Raw genomic sequence first — 12603 nt, 5'->3', positions numbered from 1 at the left:
GTGTTAACCCACTGTGCTACCGTGTCACTGTGAGGCAGCAGTGTTAACCCACTGTGTCACCGTGTCACTGTGAGACAGCAGTGTTAACCCACTGTGTCACCGTGTCACTGTGAGGCAGCAGTGTTAACCCACTGTGTCACGGTGAGGCAGCAGTGTTAACCCACTGTGTCACCGTGTCGCTGTGAGACAGCAGTGTTAACCCACTGTGTCACCGTGTCACTGTGAGACAGCAGTGTTAACCCACTGTGTCACTGTGAGGGAGCAGTGTTAACCCACTGTGTCACCGTGTCACTGTGAGGCAGCAGTGTTAACCCACTGTGTCACCGTGTCACTGTGAGGCAGCAGTGTTAACCCACTGTGTCACCGTGTCACTGTGAGGCAGCAGTGTTAACCCACTGTCACCGTGTCACTGTGAGGCAGCAGTGTTAACCCACTGTGTCACCGTGTCACTGTGAGGCAGCAGTGTTAACCCACTGTGTCACCGTGTCACTGTGAGGCAGCAGTGTTAACCCACTGTGTCACCGTGTCACTGTGAGACAGCAGTGTTAACCCACTGTGTCACCGTGTCACTGTGAGGCAGCAGTGTTAACCCAATGTGTCACCGTGTCACTGTGAGGCAGCAGTGTTAACCCAATGTGTCACCGTGTCGCTGTGAGACAGCAGTGTTAACCACTGTGTCACCGTGTCGCTGTGAGGCAGCAGTGTTAACCCACTGTGTCACCGTGTCGCTGTGAGGCAGAAGTGTTAACCCACTGTGTCACCGTGTCACTGTGAGGCAGCAGTGTTAACCCACTGTGTCACCGTGTCGCTGTGAGACAGCAGTGTTAACCCACTGTGTCACCGTGTCACTGTGAGGCAGCAGTGTTAACCACTGTGTCACCGTGTCGCTGTGAGACAGCAGTGTTAACCCACTGTGTCACTGTGAGGGAGCAGTGTTAACCCACTGTGTCACCGTGTCACTGTGAGGCAGCAGTGTTGACCCACTGTGTCGCTGTGAGACAGCAGTGTTAACCCACTGTGTCACCGTGTCACTGTGAGGCAGCAGTGTTAACCCACTGTGTCACCGTGTCACTGTGAGGCAGCAGTGTTAACCCACTGTGCCACCGTGTCACTGTGAGGCAGCAGTGTTAACCCACTGTGTCACCGTGTCACTGTGAGACAGCAGAGTTAACCCACTGTGTCACCGTTTCACTGTGAGACAGCAGTGTTAACCCACTGTGTCACCGTGTCACTGTGAGACAGCAGTGTTAACCCACTGTGTCACCGTTTCACTGTGAGACAGCAGTGTTAACCCACTGTGTCACCGTGTCACTGTGAGGCAGCAGTGTTAACCCACTGTGTCATCGTGTCGCTGTGAGGCAGCAGCGTTAACCCACTGTGTCACCCGTGTCACTGTGAGGCAGCAGTGTTAACCCACTGTGTCACCGTGAGGGAGCAGTGTTAACCCACTGTGTCACCGTGTCACTGTGAGGCAGCAGTGTTAACCCACTGTGTCACCGTGTCACTGTGAGGCCGCAGTGTTAACCCACTGTGCCCTTGAACAAAATGGCTTGCTATGCAATTTGGGAGGACAGTTTAGAGTCAGACATGTTGCTGTGGCTCTGGAATGGCATGTAGACCAGACCAGGTAAGGACGGCAGATTTCCGTCTCTGAAGGGCATGAGTGAGGCAGGGGGAGGATGAAGGTCTGGAGAGAGAAATTGAGAGTGCGTGGGAGTGATAGTGAAGAGAGTGATGGGGACAGGAAAGAGTGCGAGGGAACACAATAAATTGATTGAAAGCAAAGCAAAGCAAGGGGGGGCGGTGCAGTGAAAAAAGACACAGAGTCTCCAGTGTGAGCTCAGTTCTCAGCTCCCACTCTTTGGAAAAAAGCCTCAGCCACAACCCACTGGGATTCCTGAATCATAGAAATAAACAAATGAATGGTGGGAGGCTGATTTCCAGACCAGACCACATCCTGGTAAATCTTTTCTATTCCCTCTCCAAAGCCTCCACATCCTTGTGCTGGTGTGGCGACCAGAATTGAACACTATATTCCAAGTGCGGTCTAACTAAGCTTCTATAAAGCTGCAACACGACTTGCCAATTTTTAAACTCAATGTCCCGGCCGATGAAGGCAAGCATGCCGTATGCCTTCTTGAATACCTTCTCCAGCTGCATTGCCGCTTTCAGTGACCTGTGTACCTGGAAACCCAGATCCCTCTGCCTATCAATACTCTGAAGGGTTCTGCCATTTACTGTAAGTTTCCTATCTGTGTTAGACCTTCCAAAATGCATTACTTCACACTTGCCCGGACGAAACTCCATCTGCCACCTCTCTGCCCAAGTCTTGGACTGATCGATATCCTGCTGTATCCTCTGATGGTCCTCATCGCTATCCACAAATCCACCAACCTTTGTGTCATCAGCAAACTTACCTTCCCCCACCACCCCTCATCCCTTGCCCCCCGCAACCCCTCACCCCCTCCCCACAACCTTCAACCCCCCCCACAACCCCTCACCCACTCCCCACAACCTCTCGCACCCTTCAACCCCTCCCCCTTGCCCCACTTCCCCCCACAACTCGCCCCCTCAATACCAATTGAGTCCAATCAATGTACTTGGACTATCAGCGACGATACCTTGTGTATTGATGTGTTTGTCCAGAAGCTTCTTCAATCAGAGAGTCCCTGCCTCCAACAGCCACTCAGGCAGCGAGTTCCAGATTTGCAACACAGTCTGCTCAACAATCTGTCATGATGTGGAGATGCCGGCGTTGGACTGGGGAAGACACAGTAAGAAGTTTAACAACACCAGGTTAAAGTCCAACAGGTTTATTTGGTAGCAAAAGCCAAACAAGCTTTCGGAGCTGCAAGCCCCTTCTTCAGCCCCCCTCAACATTGTCCCCACATCCCCTCTGAAACACTCTCACCTTTAACCTCTGCCCTTTGGTCAAACCCAGACCAAGATGGCACTGGGCATGCGCTCTCCTGACATTGCCCCTCACAAACATGGCACTCGGCATACGCTCACTTCACATTGCCCCTCACAAAGATGGCGGCGGCGCAGGCGCACAGCCCCGCTGGAAACATGGCGGCGGTGAACTCGGGGCAGAAACGGGGAACAATACTGGGCTCCCGCTGGGTCCAAACGGGGAACCGGCGATTTTATTCTCTGAGTTTCCGCTGTACACAAACCTGGTTATGAATCCTCTCCGCCCACCCGCCGGATCCATCGCTCCCCCCGAGCCGCCATTCCACTGACTGACTGCACATCAAATCACCCATTGGCATCCCGCACACTGCGCATGCTCCACTCCCAGCCCCGCCCCTCATTCACTCCGATTGGTTGGAGGACTAGCCCCTCCTGCTCGGTAATCCAGCCCCGCCCCCTTCTCCTCCTATTGGTCCGGAGCTGCCGTCAATCAGCCGGGCATTGTGACGGTGTGAGATGGGGGGCGGGGCCACAGCACCAGGTTAAAGGTCAACAGGTCTATTTGGCAGCACAAGACACGAGCTTTCGGAGCACTGCTCCTTGATCAGGGGAGTGGGAGATGTGTTCACAAACAGGGCCGACAGAGACAATAACTCAATTTACACAATAACGGTTGGAATGTGAGTCTTCGGGGAAGCGTTCTCCAAGGCTGCCTTCACCACACACGACAGCGCAGAGTCACTGAGCAGAGACTGATAGTCAAGTTCCACACACATGAGGACGGCCCCAACCGCCATCGTGGGTTCATGTCACACTATCTGGATGACCTGGATGAGGAAGCGGAGGGATGGGTTGGTACGTTTGCCGATGACACGAAGGTTGGTGGGGTTGTGGATAGTCTGGAGGGATGTCAGAAGTTACAGAGGGACATAGATAGGATGCAACACTGGGCGGAGAAGTGGCAGATGGACTTCAACCCAGATAAATGCATAGTGGTCCATTTTGGCAGGTCAAATGGGATGAAGGAGTACAATAGAAAGGGAAAGACTCTGAGTACGGTAGAGGATCAGAAGGACCTTGGGGTCCGGGTCCATAGGACTCTAAAATTGGCCCCGCAGGTGGAGGAGGTGGTTAAGAAGGCGTATGGTGTGCTGGCCTTCATCAATCGAGGGATTGAGTTCAGGAGTCCGGGGATAATGATGCAGCTATATAAGACCCTCGTCAGACCCCACTTGGAGTACTGTGCTCAGTTCTGGTTGCTTCATGACAGGAAGGATGTGGAAAAGATTGAAAGGGTGCAGAGGCGATTTACAAGGATGTTGCCTGGATTGAGTGGCATGTCATTTGAGGTTAGGCTGAGGGAGCTCGGTCTTTTCTCCTTGGAGAGACGTAGGATGAGAGGAGACCTAATAGAGGTATATAAGGTGTTGAGAGGCTCAGAGGCTTTTTCCCAGGGTGGAAATGGCTGCTATGAGAGGACACAGGTTCAAGTTGCTGGGGGGGGGGGGGGGGGGTAGGTACTGGGGAAATGTTAGGGGCAGTTTTTTCACACAGGGGGTGGTGGGCGAGTGGAATCGGCTGCCGTCAGTGGTGATGGAGGCAAACTCAATAGGGTCTTTTAAGAGACTCCTGGATGAGTACATGGGACTTAATAGGATGGAGGGTTATAGGTAGGCCTAAAAGGTAGGGATATGTTCGGCAAAGCTTGTGGGGCCGAAGGGCCTGTTTTGTGCTGTAGTTTTCTATGTTTCTATCTGTAACCCCCACGACTTGCCTGGCCTTGCAGAATCTCACTAACTGTCCTGTCTGGAGACAATACACATCTTTCACCGCTGCTTAACCCTCTCTCCACTCACATTGTCTGGACCTTTCAGACTTGCTTACCTGTAAAGACTCACATTCCAACCGTTATAATGCACTGGCTAAAGCCATACACAGTAAGATGTTTAACAACACCAGGTTAAAGTCCAACAGGTTTATTTGGTAGCAAAAGCCACACAAGCTTTCGGAGCTCCAAGCCCCTTCTTCAGGTGAGTGGAAATTCTGTTCACAGACAGGGCTTATAAAGACACAGACTCAATTTTCATGAATAATGGTTGGAATGCGAATACTTACAGCTAATCAAGTCTTTAAGATACAAAGAACGTGAGTGGAGAGAGCATTAAGACAGGCTAAAAAGATGAGTATTGTCTCCAGACAAGACAGCCAGTGAAACTTTGCCGGTCCAGGCAAGCTGTGGGGGCTACAAATAGGGTGACATGAACCCAATATCCCGGTTGAGGCCGTCCTCGTGTGTGGGGAACTTGGCTATCGTTTTCTGCTCAGCGACTCTGCGCTGTCGTGTGTCGTGAAGGCCGCCTTGGAGAACGCTAACCTGAAGATCCAAGGCTGAATGCCCGTGACTGCTGAAGTACATAAACATTAGGAGAGAAACAGTCAGTAACACAGGGTGCTGGGGGAGAGGGGTTACTGAGTGACAGTGTGAGGGAGCTGTATTAACATCAGTAGAGATACAGTCAGTAACACAGGGTGCTGGGGAGAGGGGTTACAGAGTGACAGTGTGAGGGAGCTGGATTAACATCAGTACAGATACAGTCAGTAACACAGGTGCTGGGGGAGAGGGGTTACTGAGTGACAGTGTGAGGGAGCTGGATTAACATCAGTACAGATACAGTCAGTAACACAGGGTGCTGGGGGAGAGGGGTTACTGAGTGACAGTGTGAGGGAGCTGGATTAACATCAGTACAGATACAGTCAGTAACACAGGGAGCTGGGGGAGAGGGGTTACTGAGTGACAGTGTGAGAGAGCTGGATTAACATCAGTACAGATACAGTCAGTAACACAGGGTGCTGGGGGAGAGGGGTTACTGAGTGACAGTGTGAGGGAGCTGGATTAACATCAGTACAGATACAGTCAGTAACACAGGGTGCTGGGGGAGAGGGGATACTGAGTGACAGTGTGAGGGAGCTGGATTAACATCAGTACAGATACAGTCAGTAACACAGGGTGCTGGGGAAGAGGGGTTACTGAGTGACAGTGTGAGGGAGCTGGATTAACATCAGTCGAGATACAGTCAGTAACACGGCGCTGGGGAGAGGGGTTACTGAGTGACAGTGTGAGGGAGCTGGATTAACATCAGTACAGACACAGTCAGTAACACAGGGTGCTGCGGGAGAGGGGTTACTGAGTGACAGTGTGAGGGAGCTGGATTAACATCAGTAGAGATACAGTCAGTAACACAGGGTGCTGGGTGGAGAGGGGTTACTGAGTGACAGTGTGAGGGAGCTGGATTAACATCAGTACAGATACAGTCAGTAACACAGGGTGCTGGGGGGAGAGGGTTACTGAGTGACAGTGTGAGGGAGCTGGATTAACATCAGTACAGATACAGTCAGTAACACAGGGTGCTGGGGGGAGAGGGGTTACTGAGTGACAGTGTGAGGGAGCTGGATTAACATCAGTACAGATGCAGTCAGTAACACAGGGTGCTGGGGGAGAGGGGTTACTTGGTGACACTGAGGGAGCTGGATTAACATGAGTAGAGACACAGTCAGTAACACAGGGTGCTGGGGGAGAGGGGTTACTGAGTGACAGTGTGAGGGAGCTGGACAAGCATTCGTAGCGACACAGTCAGTAACACAGGGTGCTGGGGGGAGCGGGGATACTGAGTGATAATTTGAGGGAGTTGGATTAACATCAGGAGAGATACAGTCAGGAACACAGGGTGCTGGGGGAGGGGGTTACTGAGTGACAGTGTGAGGGAGCTGTATTAACATCAGTAGAGATACAGTCAGTAACACAGGGTGCTGGGGAGAGGGGTTACAGAGTGACAGTGTGAGGGAGCTGGATTAACATCAGTACAGATACAGTCAGGAACACAGGTTGCTGGGGGAGAGGTGTTACTGAGTGACAGTGTGAGGGAGCTGTATTAACATCAGTAGAGATACAGTCAGTAACACAGGGTGCTGGGGAGAGGGGTTACAGAGTGACAGTGTGAGGGAGCTGGATTAACATCAGTACAGATACAGTCAGTAACACAGGTGCTGGGGGAGAGGGGTTACTGAGTGACAGTGTGAGGGAGCTGGATTAACATCAGTACAGATACAGTCAGTAACACAGGGTGCTGGGGGAGAGGGGTTACTGAGTGACAGTGTGAGGGAGCTGGATTAACATCAGTACAGATACAGTCAGTAACACAGGGAGCTGGGGGAGAGGGGTTACTGAGTGACAGTGTGAGAGAGCTGGATTAACATCAGTACAGATACAGTCAGTAACACAGGGTGCTGGGGGAGAGGGGTTACTGAGTGACAGTGTGAGGGAGCTGAATTAACATCAGTACAGATACAGTCAGTAACACAGGGTGCTGGGGGAGAGGGGATACTGAGTGACAGTGTGAGGGAGCTGGATTAACATCAGTACAGACACAGTCAGTAACACAGGGTGCTGGGGGGAGAGGGTTTACTGAGTGACAGTGTGAGGGAGCTGGATTAACATCAGTACAGATACAGTCAGTAACACAGGGTGCTGGGGAGGAGGGTTACTGAGTGACAGTGTGAGGGAGCAGGACTAACATCAGTAGATATACAGTCAGTAACACAGGGTGCTGGGGAAGAGGGGTTACTGAGTGACAGTGTGAGGGAGCTGGATTAACATCAGTAGAGATACAGTCAGTAACACAGGGTGCTGGGTGGAGAGGGGTTACTGAGTGACAGTGTGAGGGAACTGGATTAACATCAGTACAGATACAGTCAGTAACACAGGTGCTGGGGGAGAGGGGTTACTGAGTGACAGTGTGAGGGAGCTGGATTAACATCAGTACAGATACAGTCAGTAACACAGGGTGCTGGGGGAGAGGGGTTACTGAGTGACAGTGTGAGGGAGCTGGATTAACATCAGTACAGATACAGTCAGTAACACAGGGAGCTGGGGGAGAGGGGTTACTGAGTGACAGTGTGAGAGAGCTGGATTAACATCAGTACAGATACAGTCAGTAACACAGGGTGCTGGGGGAGAGGGGTTACTGAGTGACAGTGTGAGGGAGCTGAATTAACATCAGTACAGATACAGTCAGTAACACAGGGTGCTGGGGGAGAGGGGATACTGAGTGACAGTGTGAGGGAGCTGGATTAACATCAGTACAGACACAGTCAGTAACACAGGGTGCTGGGGGGAGAGGGTTTACTGAGTGACAGTGTGAGGGAGCTGGATTAACATCAGTACAGATACAGTCAGTAACACAGGGTGCTGGGGAGGAGGGTTACTGAGTGACAGTGTGAGGGAGCAGGACTAACATCAGTAGATATACAGTCAGTAACACAGGGTGCTGGGGAAGAGGGGTTACTGAGTGACAGTGTGAGGGAGCTGGATTAACATCAGTAGAGATACAGTCAGTAACACAGGGTGCTGGGTGGAGAGGGGTTACTGAGTGACAGTGTGAGGGAACTGGATTAACATCAGTAGAGATACAGTCAGTAACACAGGGTGCTGGGTGGAGAGGGGTTACTGAGTGACAGTGTGAGGGAGCTGGATTAACATCAGTAGAGATACAGTGAGTAACACAGGGTGCTGGGGGGAGAGGGTTACTGAGTGACAGTGTGAGGGAGCTGGATTAACATCAGTACAGATACAGTCAGTAACACAGGGTGCTGGGGGAGAGGGGTTACTTGGTGACACTGAGGGAGCTGGATTAACATGAGTAGAGACACAGTCAGTAACACAGGGTGCTGGGGAGAGGGGTTACTGAGTGACAGTGTGAGGGAGCTGGATTAACATCAGTACAGATACAGTCAGTAACACATGGTGCTGGGGGGAGCGGGGATACTGAGTGATAATTTGAGGGAGTTGGATTAACATCAGGAGAGATACAGTCAGGAACACAGGGTGCTGGGGGAGAGGGGTTACTGAGTGACAGTGTGAGGGAGCTTTATTAACATCAGTAGAGATACAGTCAGTAACACAGGGTGCTGGGGAGAGAGGGGTTACTGAGTGACAGTGTGAGGGAGCTGGATTAACATCAGTAGAGATACAGTCAGTAACACAGGGTGCTGGGGGAGAGGGGTTACTGAGTGACAGTGTGAGGGAGCTGGATTAACACCAGTACAGATACAGTCAGTAACACAGGGTGCTGGGGGAGAGGGGTTACTTGGTGACACTGAGGGAGCTGGATTAACATCAGTACAGATACAGTCAGTAACACAGGGTGCTGGGGGAGAGGGGTTACTGAGTGACAGTGTGTGGGACCTGGATTAACATCAGTACAGATACAGTCAGTAACACAGGGTGCTGGGGGGAGAGGGGTTACTGAGTGACAGTGTGAGGGAACTGGATTCACATCAGTCGAGATACAGTCAGTAACACAGGGAGCTGGGGGGAGAGGGGTTACTAAGTGACAGTGTGAGGGAGCTGGACTAACATCAGTACAGATACAGTCAGTAACACAGTGGCTGGAGAAGGGGGGGCGACTGAGTGAGAGGGAGCTGGGTTAACATCAGTTGAACAAAGAACAAAGAACAATACAGCACAGGAACAGGCCCTTCGGCCCTCCAAGCCCGTGCCGCTCCCTGGTCCAAACTAGATCATTCTTTTGTATCCCTCCATTCCCACTCCGTTCATGTGGCTATCTCGATAAGTCTTAAACGTTCCCAGTGTGTCCGCCTCCACCACCTTGCCTGGCAGCGCATTCCAGGCCCCCACCACCCTCTGTGTAAAATATGTCCTTCTGATATCTGTGTTAAACCTCCCCCCACTTCACCTTGAACCTGTGACCCCTCGTCAACGTCACCACCGACCTGGGGAAAAGCTTCCCACCGTTCACCCTATCTGTGCCTTTCATAATTTTATACACCTCTATTCAGTCTCCCCTCATCCTCCGTCTTTCCAGGGAGAACAACCCCAGTTTACCCAATCTCTCCTTATAACTAAGCCCCTCCATACGAGGCAACATCCTGGAAACCTCCTCTGTACTCTCTCCAAAGCCTCCACGTCCTTCTGGTAGTGTGGCGACCAGAACTGGACGCAGTATTCCAAATGCGGCCGAACCAACGTTCTATACATCTGCAACATCAGACCCCAACTTTTATACTCGATGCCCCGTCCTATAAAGGCAAGCATGCCATATGCCTTCTTCACCAGCTTCTCCCCCTGTGACGTTAACTTGAAGGATCTGTGGAATTGCACACCCAGAGATACAGTGAGGAACACAGGGTGCTGGGGGAGAGGGGATACTGAGTGACAGTGTGAGGGAGCTGGATTAACATCAGTACAGATACAGTCAGTAACACAGGGTGTGTAAGGGAAATTGTACTGGATATTGTATGAGTTTAGTATGAAATTCAGATTCACTTGTAAGGGAAATTGTACTGGATATTGTATGAGTTTAGTATGGAATTCAGATTCATAGGTTTTAGTGAAATAATAAAGCAGATTTAGATAAGTAGTGAAAATGGATATGTAACCTAAAATAACTTCGTGTGACCTAATATAATCAAGTGTAGTCGATATGATCAAAGTGGAGAAACTAGAGAAGTAATATAGCAATCACTAATTAAGGAAAGCAGACAATAGTCACTTAAGAAAACAAGGAAGACTGCTCGGTGGTTCAACTTAATAGTGGACCATAAATCAGCAGAGAGAATGTCTTTTCTTCTAAACACATTAGTGGACCATAAATTAGCAGAGAGAATGTCTTTTTCTTCTAAACACATTCGGCCTTAGCTTACAAAACCACGATTATTGTACAAACAGAAAAGTTCAGATAAGAGCAAGAGTTATAACCACCATGGTTTAAGAGACAACGAGATATAACAGGGAGCGACCAATTGCAAAGAAAACAGATAAAGGGTCAACTAAAACTAATGGTGGCCAAAGAAAGGTCGGGCTGTAGGGTAAGATAACAACCAAGGACAGGCTGTAAAAGGGAGAGGAGGATCTTGAGATATGAGGCTGAAATGTACATAAAAGAGTGTAAGCCCAAGGGCTCTTTGGAGTGTTCCGGACGTTCCCGACTTTATCTCTTGTGCTGAGAAATAAAGTCTATTGCTTGGAAGATCGCTGCTCAGACTCTCTGTTTTAATTGATGTGAATAAATTGTCGTCCTGGGGAACCACGACAAAATTGGCGCTGCTTAGCAGGGTTGGTGAGAGATCGCCCAGAAAAGCATCTGGAAGGAGTGGCGGAGACGGTGGTCCAACCGGAACCGAGAAGTCCCCAGCCGGCCTTCTGTCAACAAGGTAAGCAGACTTGCATGCATGTAAATCCTTGTTGTCAGAAAGGGGTTTTCTCGAGGCCCGGTGCGCCCGGCTCTCTGCTGGTCCTGGATCTCCCCAACCCAAAAAGATATCCTGCACAGGTAAAACCAAATTGTGTAAAAATTTTGAGAGACTGAGTCTGATCCGAAGAGCAGAATTTTTGCATGCAAAAGCGCGCTGCGAATACTGTATTGTCTGAGTGGGTAAAAAGTGAGACGGGAAAAAGGCCGAAAGCTAAAGTAATGCAATTAGGTTAAGTCAAGCGGTTTGGAGCGGGTTTTTCAGGTCACGACTTGCCCAGAAGAGAGTAAGTGTGGGAAAATCTGCCAGTCCAAACCTACCCAGGACCTCGGGTAAGGGACGTCAACCGAGAGGGAGAGAGATCAGTGAGAGATCACTCTCTGACCTAATACAGTAGCCAAAAGCACAGGAGTGGATTTTAACCACAGGAAAGGGGAGTAGCAGCTAGAATAGAGGAAGTAAAAGACCAATTTGAACAAACTGGTCTGAGAAAACAGCGTGAAGGACAGAAATAAGAGAGAGAGTCGGAATATAGGTAGGGTAATAACTAACAACTTGAAAAATTACCCTGACAAAACTGCCTGGTGACAAGATTGAAAATAACTAATCTTTGAAAAATAACAAAAACGGAAGCAACACTGGATTGGAAAAAGATTACACACATAATTAACTTAGAGGAGATAAAGAATGAGTGGCCGTATGTAAATTGGGAAAGAGTAGTCGATAGGAATTGGATAGACGAAATAAAATTGGAAACCCTAGAGAAATTAATAAAGGGATCTGACCGATACAGGATTCTCATACACATAGACGAGCAAGTGAAAACCTACTACCCTCTGGCCCGGGAGAGGAAGATAGTGCCGGGACAGGGGACTACGGGGAAGTGGATATCAGGACCCCGGTTAGAATTACAGATATTGGCAAAAGAAATCCAAAGGAAAGGTAAACAGGGGACTGAGCACGGAAAAACAATACAGCAAGTAATAATCACTGTGATACCTAACTCTGACGGACTAAGTGACAAAAATTGCGACAGTGATCCAAAAAGACGAGTAATGGCGCACCAAGTTAAGACACCAGTGGAGATATTAGGGGATAAGTTCCCAGCCCTTAGGGGAGATATAGAACACGTCTCTAAAAAATGGGCCAAAAGAACAAATAAGACCAATACACAGTGGCCGGAGGAAGGCACATGGTCCATAGAGAGGTGTGAGGACCAGAAGGGAATGATAAAGAACTATAAGATTAAGGATAAATCGAGCAAAAGAAGGGAGAAGCGAGAAAAGGAGTTAGAGATATTAGCCCTATTCCAACAAGAAGGGAAAGAGAAAAGAGGGGTATGGAGGGGAGGTAGAATGCAGATGCCAGTACAACTTGAGGAAAAAGCAAAATTGGAAGATCCAAACGTAGCCCCACCCCCAT

General features: G+C 49.9%; 1 long non-coding RNA gene across 1 annotated transcript in view; it reads right to left on the bottom strand.

Annotated features, from left to right (window-relative positions):
- The window catches only part of LOC144486165 (uncharacterized), a 41222-nt gene extending 37947 nt beyond the window's left edge, over window positions 1-3275 (bottom strand). The window contains exons 1-2 of the long non-coding RNA XR_013496229.1: window positions 3177-3275; window positions 2622-2760 (exon numbers count right to left, since the gene is read on the bottom strand). This is a non-coding gene — a long non-coding RNA (uncharacterized LOC144486165). The remainder of the gene's footprint in view (window positions 1-2621; window positions 2761-3176) is intronic.
- Between the last annotated feature and the right edge of the window lie 9328 nt (window positions 3276-12603).

This window comes from Mustelus asterias, unplaced genomic scaffold (assembly GCF_964213995.1).
Source record: "Mustelus asterias unplaced genomic scaffold, sMusAst1.hap1.1 HAP1_SCAFFOLD_291, whole genome shotgun sequence".
Classification (NCBI taxonomy): Eukaryota; Metazoa; Chordata; class Chondrichthyes; order Carcharhiniformes; family Triakidae; genus Mustelus; species Mustelus asterias.
The sequence above is the reverse complement of the archived record's forward strand: the minus strand, read 5'-3'. Positions and strand labels throughout refer to the sequence as shown.